This window comes from Uloborus diversus, chromosome 1 (assembly GCF_026930045.1).
Source record: "Uloborus diversus isolate 005 chromosome 1, Udiv.v.3.1, whole genome shotgun sequence".
NCBI lineage: Eukaryota > Metazoa > Arthropoda > Arachnida > Araneae > Uloboridae > Uloborus > Uloborus diversus.
The window spans coordinates 16,215,631-16,222,960 of record NC_072731.1 but is presented as its reverse complement, the minus strand read 5'-3'; positions in this window follow the sequence as shown (position 1 = coordinate 16,222,960).

The following is a 7,330-nucleotide window of genomic DNA, read 5'->3' as shown; positions in this document are numbered from 1 at the left end:
AACAATCGTTTAAAATTATACTCAAAAACTATTTAAAAAAATGTTTATTTGCCATTTTCACCTGGTGTGACTAATCAATCAGAATGTTTATTAGTCGCTCCACTTAGGTGCGCCACTATAGGTGGTGCAGGCATAACATTCGAGCGCGTTGTTATTCTTCGAAGTAGTAAGTTGGCAGCCATTGAATTATATGATGTGTTATGAGTGTGACAGAGGGTGGTTCTTTAGATGATGAACCGCTGTTAATCTGAATGTTTCTTTTGTTCGAGATTTATCGAAATAAAATTGAGGTATGGATATTATTAAACTGTCGAGAGTGTCAAAAGACAGCATAAGAGACCTCAAACCAGTTGAAAAGACTTGCATTATATGTAATAAAAGCAACAATAGTGTGATAAGTACAGAAAACCGTCGTGAAAAAATCAGGGCCGCTACAAAGTTGCGAAATGACGCAGTTACTAAGCGTTTGAGCACGTTAAGTAAGGAAGAGTTGTTGTACTACCATATGAATAATGCATGCTATAAGCAATACTGTCATAAGAAACCTCTTTTACAGCTTCAAAATGAGAAGGAAAAAGCAAAAGATAAAGATGACGGCATCATTACTGCTCAGTCGAATGTGCAGAAACGTTTAAAGAAATCTGGAAGAAAGCGTGCACGTTATCACAGTCCAACAGCAAGAGGTATTCCTCATCGATTACAATTGTGTATCATCTGTAACCATGTATCACACAATCGCATTTGCGAGAATTACAGAATAAGTGAGTATCCGAGAGCTAAGGAGTTTTTAAAAGCCACATTATACTTACAAGATGATGTTTTCACTCGCACTTGTGATTTGGAGGATGTATCAAGTGTTTTCGGCGGCGATCTTTTGTGCCATGACAATTGTATTTCTGGATATTTATTGAAGTACAAACGAAAACTTGAAGCAGATGACAAGAGTACACCTCCAGTTTCAGAAAAGGTGGAAGCCTTTTCGCTTATAACTCATGACATCGAATCTGGACATCATGAAAGCTATGGATACACGCTCAGTTACATTCCAGACAAGTTTAATATACAAAATGAGGGCATCAAAATCAGCACAAAGAGCTTAAACTAATGCTATGTGATTGCTTTCAAAATGACATTACTTTCACCAAACCTAAATAGGCAAACAAATCGTTTATATTTTTTTCTGCGAATCTTCAAACAGAAGAAGTAGCAGATGTCCTTAGAAGCTGCAATCCTATAACAGAATGCGCCATTCTACTAAGAGACGCATTGCAGGGACTAGATTTCGAGCTCAGCGATAAATTTGGTGATGCGCAAGACCTTAAAAGATTTTGGATTAAAAGTAAAATACCAGATGTTTTAATAAACTTTTTCAGTACATTATTTGACATAGATCCAAACTCCATGAAAGAAGTTGACAGTGAACAAGAAGAGAAAGAAAAGAGGAAGTATTCTCAGAAGTGGTATCTTAAGGCACAAGCGTTATTACAAACAATGTACTATAACATGCATCGTGGAACTAAAAAACTCCTCTACATATGATGATGGGTGAAGAAATACATGAGAAATGCAAAAGTAAAACATTGATAACAAGCTTGAATCATCTCGACTTCATTGTCAGCTACAGTGAGGTCATTCGTCACCACGATAATCTTGCACAATATGTTCTTAAACAGTCTCCTACTGCAGTGCCAATGCCCAGTCATTTTAAGACAGATTCATATACGGTTGACGCTTTCGATAACTTTGACCACGAAGAATCTACTAAATCCGGTATAGGAGGCTCTCATGACAATGTGTGCGTACTATTCCAAGATAAACGGCAAGACATAGCAGTTAAACCATGCTCATCGGAAACTGGTATCACACGAGATATGAGCTATCTGAAAACTGTTCATTGTTCAATGACCAAGGGCTAATGGTAAAACCACAAAAAAGTGCATTGTTAAAAGAGCTGATGGAAACATCTTATGGTAGCACCAGTGATGATACTTGGTTCAAGTCTGACAATAAAACCTGCTTTATAGTTGACGTCATGAACTCTGTACGAAAGGTTATGACAAATAAAAATAAAACCTTTGGTGGAGCTGTTTAAGCTTTTTCGTCATACATCGGGAGCATCACCAAGAACTGTGGAAGTGTAGATTACATTTTTGACAGTTATCGCAAATTTTCTCCTAAAAAGTCTGAAAGGATGCAAAGACAAGGTAGTAGCATCGTTGTTAGATGTGGTCAAAATCTCAGAAGATCTTCCATTGCCTGTACAACGCAGCAGCTTTTGGGGACCTTCAAGAAACAAACTGATGTTGCAAAAGTTCATTGCTGATACAGTGACAGCTTCTTTGACTCAAACACCACATATTACCAACCACACTTCTAGTGCCTTTCATGGTGATGAAGAGGATGATGTAATATTTAACTGTACATCTGTGCAAAGTGGAAAACAGATAAATCACCCAGAATTAAACTGTCTGACAGTAGAGGAAGCTGTTTTCAGAATGTTTATTCATTCAAAACATGCATCCCTGTGTGGGTTCACTAAAATCGTTATTGTTAGCGCCGACACTGATATAATGGTGTTAGCTTTGTTTCACTGTCTTACTCTTTTAACGATTTGGTGTTCAGGAACTTTGGGTGCGTGCTGGAGTTGGTGATTCTACATGATTCTTATCTGTTAATGATATTCACCGAAAAATAGGTGAAAACTTATGTTCGTTGCTTCCTGCCATCCATGCACTATCTGGATCAGATTATACAAGTAGATTTGGTAACAAAAAATCTGCTCTTCATTGTGCATCTCTAGAGTATTTGGAGAATTTTTTCGTATAATCTGACTGAATTTATATAGAGCAAAGCCTTAAATCCGCAGAAGAATACTTAGTGCAAGTACTGCAAAAAGGGTCATTCTGTAAATCTTTAGATGAATTTAGGTTATGGCTGTATCATCATGCGAAAAATATTGACACTGATAACTTGCCGCCTACTAACTGAAAAGCTAAGGGCCACTTATTAAGATGATATTTTTCCACATACCTACAACGACATTGTATTGACGATGTTGCTGTTGACTTAGATCTTTGTGAATTTGGTTTTGCAGTGGTAGATGATAATTTGATGCCAGAAAAGAACTTACAGAGATTTACAACTGATTTTATTGGAGTATCTAATTGCTTGAAATGTGCCAAATCTTTGTGTACTTGCAGAGCAAATGAAGTAACCTGTTGCTCTTTTTGTAAGTGTAATAGTACGGGTTTGAAACCAACTCGTAATAACACCTTTTAAATATAATTTTATTAAGTACAACAAAAAAATTAAAAAAAAAAAATAGCTATTAAATTATAGCAGTAGTAAAAATACATTGCTATTCGCCTTGTAACTATAACTTGTATACTAATTGTAACTTACTGGCCAAATTTTCATTTTTGTTGATTAAGTATTAACATAAATTTGGGATAATATGGGGACGAAAGCGCGCTCCGGCCATCTTTGATGACGTCATAGCTAAAAAATGTACGAAATGCCAGATGTCCACATAAGCTCTAAATACTTTTTAAGACACCTACTAAACATTTCTGAAGAAAAATTCTCCGTACTCAATCTTCCTATCGAAGTACTAAGCATTTATGAGAGCGAGCGGCCACCATCTTTGATGACGTCATAGCAGGAGAAGTGACCAGGTGGCAGATGTCCACCCGAGTCCAAAATACTTTCTAGGACACCTACTAAACATTTTTGAAAAGAAACCCTCCCTACTCGAACTTTCCTACAGAAGTGCTGTCAGATCCTGGACTATAAGAAACAGTAAATATTTTTCGATTTTTTTTGAGGGGGGGAGAATTAACTGTCACTTTTCTATTTATAGTATATGTATTTAAAATGTATAGACGGTAAAACAGCTTTTATTGAGACATTTAGTCTGCGGCGCTGTGTTCAGGAGCCAGTATAATGAAAAGTAACAAAGAAATGTATGACGCCCGATCACTTCTTATGCGACAAATTTAATAAACGATAGTTATTGTAAAACTATATCCAAAACTTCAGGCATCGCTTCAATAGATAAAACATTTGAGTGTAAACGTTTTATTTTATGCAGAGATTATAATTTCTCTGATTATAATTTCATCCTGTTGTAATTTTTAGATTACTTCATTTTTAGTCGTGCTAAATTTAATTTTAAATGTGCTGTAAATAGTTAATTAGTTTTAAAGAGTGTTTTGGATTTAGTATCGTGCAAGAACTAAAATTCGAGTGTCGTGTTAGAGCAAATAATATTTTCAAAACTTGAAACACACATTTGAATTGTTATTTAAGAATGAATACAACACCTTGATTAGTTAAAACGGAATCAATTTTTATTATCGGCAAAAAAAAAAAAAGAATTTCAAACTAGAGGTGTGCAATGTTGTTCTATTTAATGATCTGTTCATCAGAGGATCGTTCATTCTTTTGACCCGTTCATTTAACTCGTTCATTTGAACGACTTCGTTCACTTTAAAAAGTTGCAGATAATCTTTCTGCACGACATACTCACGTACGTTCGATATGTTCTATTAGATCAATAATATTCTTTGAAGGAAAGATATTATATTTATCTTAAAGTAAAAAAACATGCCTGTGAAAAATGAATCGAAAAACTTTATTCAGGTTTAGATGCATTAAGCTATTGTAGTTCCTTTCATAAGATATTTGTCAGTTGTCGCATGGTAAGATATGTTTTCCATTACAAAAACCGCAGGTTCCATTTCAGCATGTCAAAAAATTAGGTTATTACGTTTTTCCCGCTACAGTACTAGAGTGAGTTGAAAAAAATCGAAATTCTGACAAGCCCTAAGCCTTAGTGCGGAAAATTTGTGACTCTAATTACTGTGCAAAATTTCGTGACTCTGAGTTAGTGTCTTCTGCTCTGGCAAGAAACTTGAGTTTTTGAGATTTTTAGAAAAATATCAAATAAAGAGAAAAATCACTAAATATTTTAACCCTTTCAGGGGCGCGTCATTAATTTTTGAGAAATCTTAAGAAAAAACACCACAAATGGGTTTATTTGATCATCTAGACATAGATTTTTCAGTTAAAAAATTGTTTTTTCGGAATTTTTTTCACTGGGGATGGTGATCCTATTTATTCACACCCCCCACCTGGGGAAGAACAAAAACATGTTTATGCATGTAAAAATGAATTTGAATCTTTTCGAACAATGTGATTGACTACCGCAGGAAAAAAGAAGAAAAATGATTCACTCTTTCAGAACTAATTAAAAATTTTAAAATCTGAAAAAAATTCCAATTTTTGGTTAAACGAAAAATTGAAAATTTGATGATTTGAACAAGAAATTAAGCCTACGAAAAAAAAAATTTTGTTATTCTGCCATCTAATGTTGTTCATTGAACTTGAAAGAAGAGGACTCAAGCGATGAACAAATTCTGAAACGCACGAACTGATTCAAAAAATTCGGAAAAAAGAGAGAAAAAAATTCATAAATTAGTGGTTTCAGAGTAACCACCGCCCTTGGAAGGGTTAAATTCCGCTGAACATAAGCCTTAGTGTGGTAATTTTTTAACTTCCTAACACAAACTAATGCGTAAAATTTCAAGCCTGTGGGTTAATTTTTTCTGCTCTGGCAAAAAGTCTGAATTTTTAAAATTTGATATACAATCCCTTAATACGAGTGACACAGTACAAAGTAGCTACATACTTAATACGCTGCAATACTTCGAAATTTTAATCACATCAACGGCATATGACCACCCCTTGTACCAAGTGTTTCCTTTCAGGGTTAGCGTGTAGGGGGTTCAATGGTTCCCCCCCCCACTTTAAAAAAAACTAACGTTTTTACATGTAGCTAGGCGTGATTTTGTAGCTTTTAATAAAATTTCATTGAGTTCACGCTCTTTATCCCCCCCCCCCCTCCCTCTGAAAATATCGAAATAACGGGCTTGTTTTGAACTGAAATAGGCTCTATTTCTTTGTTTATACGAGGGAATATGATAAGGACGTGGTTTAAATATTTCAAGTTGTCTGTTGTATCTGATGCATATTTCAAAATACTTTCAATTCACTAGATTAAAAGCTGGAATTATTCACCAATTGCTGCAAAAGCTTCGTCGACCCCACCAGTGGGCTGTTTTTCATTTGCATCTTAACGAACTCTCGTTGCGGCATCTCTTCTTGTTTGTTGATGGTTCAACGTTAGGCTCCAAATCTTACTCCAGTAAAATTAGAAAATAGCTGTGTAACTCTGAAAAGCGTAACATAGTTGTTTTAAGTCATTAGAATGACCCGACGACATTGAGTAAAGACCAATAATATTTATTACTAATATCACATGCCATGAAGTAACCGCGATGTGGGTGCGCTAAATGTGTCTATCTGTCTGAAAACAGCTAATAGAATATTGAGACTGTACACTTCTATACGATGCTTGTCCGTTCAATTTAGGTAAAATTTATACTGATACAGAGAACATCTTATTTAAAAATAATTCTTCCTTTATTTACATTATGTACAAATGCCGCTTCTTGGCTAGCAAACAACTGAAGAGAATATAATGGAAGCTTTGATTGAATATAATGCATTAAATTAAGGTTGCTAATACAAAATCATAGTCCTTGAACGTTATAAAAAGTAAATGAAAAGTTACTTTCCGGTGGTTCCAGTTCGTGGTATGAAGGATATGTACTGTTGAGGTTGACTTTTCCCGAACGAAAATAGAAGGACCGGTTCTGATCCAGCGACCTACGGATTATGCGCTTATAGCGGCTTACAGGAAAGACCTCGAAAACCGTCGATTCGACTACTGACCGATGTATGAACGAACTGACGACGACCACACGCACTCATAGCGCAACTCGCGCTTTTAACCAGTTCACGGCGTTATTTTGCTCAAATTCATTAATGTATGTACTCCATCCTGGTTTAGAATAAAAACCAACCATTCTATTAGAGACGAAGCTAAGCATGCGTGAAAACTTCGTGCATCAAGATACTTTCCAAAATGGTATCAATGTAATTGATTCCAATAATTACTCACAAAAAAGTACATTTTGTAGTTTTAATAACGCATAGTCAACTAGTTTTGTAAGTAATTTTATATTTTTTCCTCAATGAATAGAACTCTATATCTTAAATGCAGTTCTAATTTTTTGCATATTTCCCAGAAAGTTTTTGTAACCGTATAAAAACATTGATTTTTAATCGAACTTGTTCTTACATCCTATTAGATTGTCATTAAAGACCTTGTAAATTTTTAATCTCTACCCACCTCAGCAGTCACACAATTTAAAAAAAATGTGTTTTTTCCATTGAAATTTAGACCTCTTGCTGCAGCAGAGGAAAT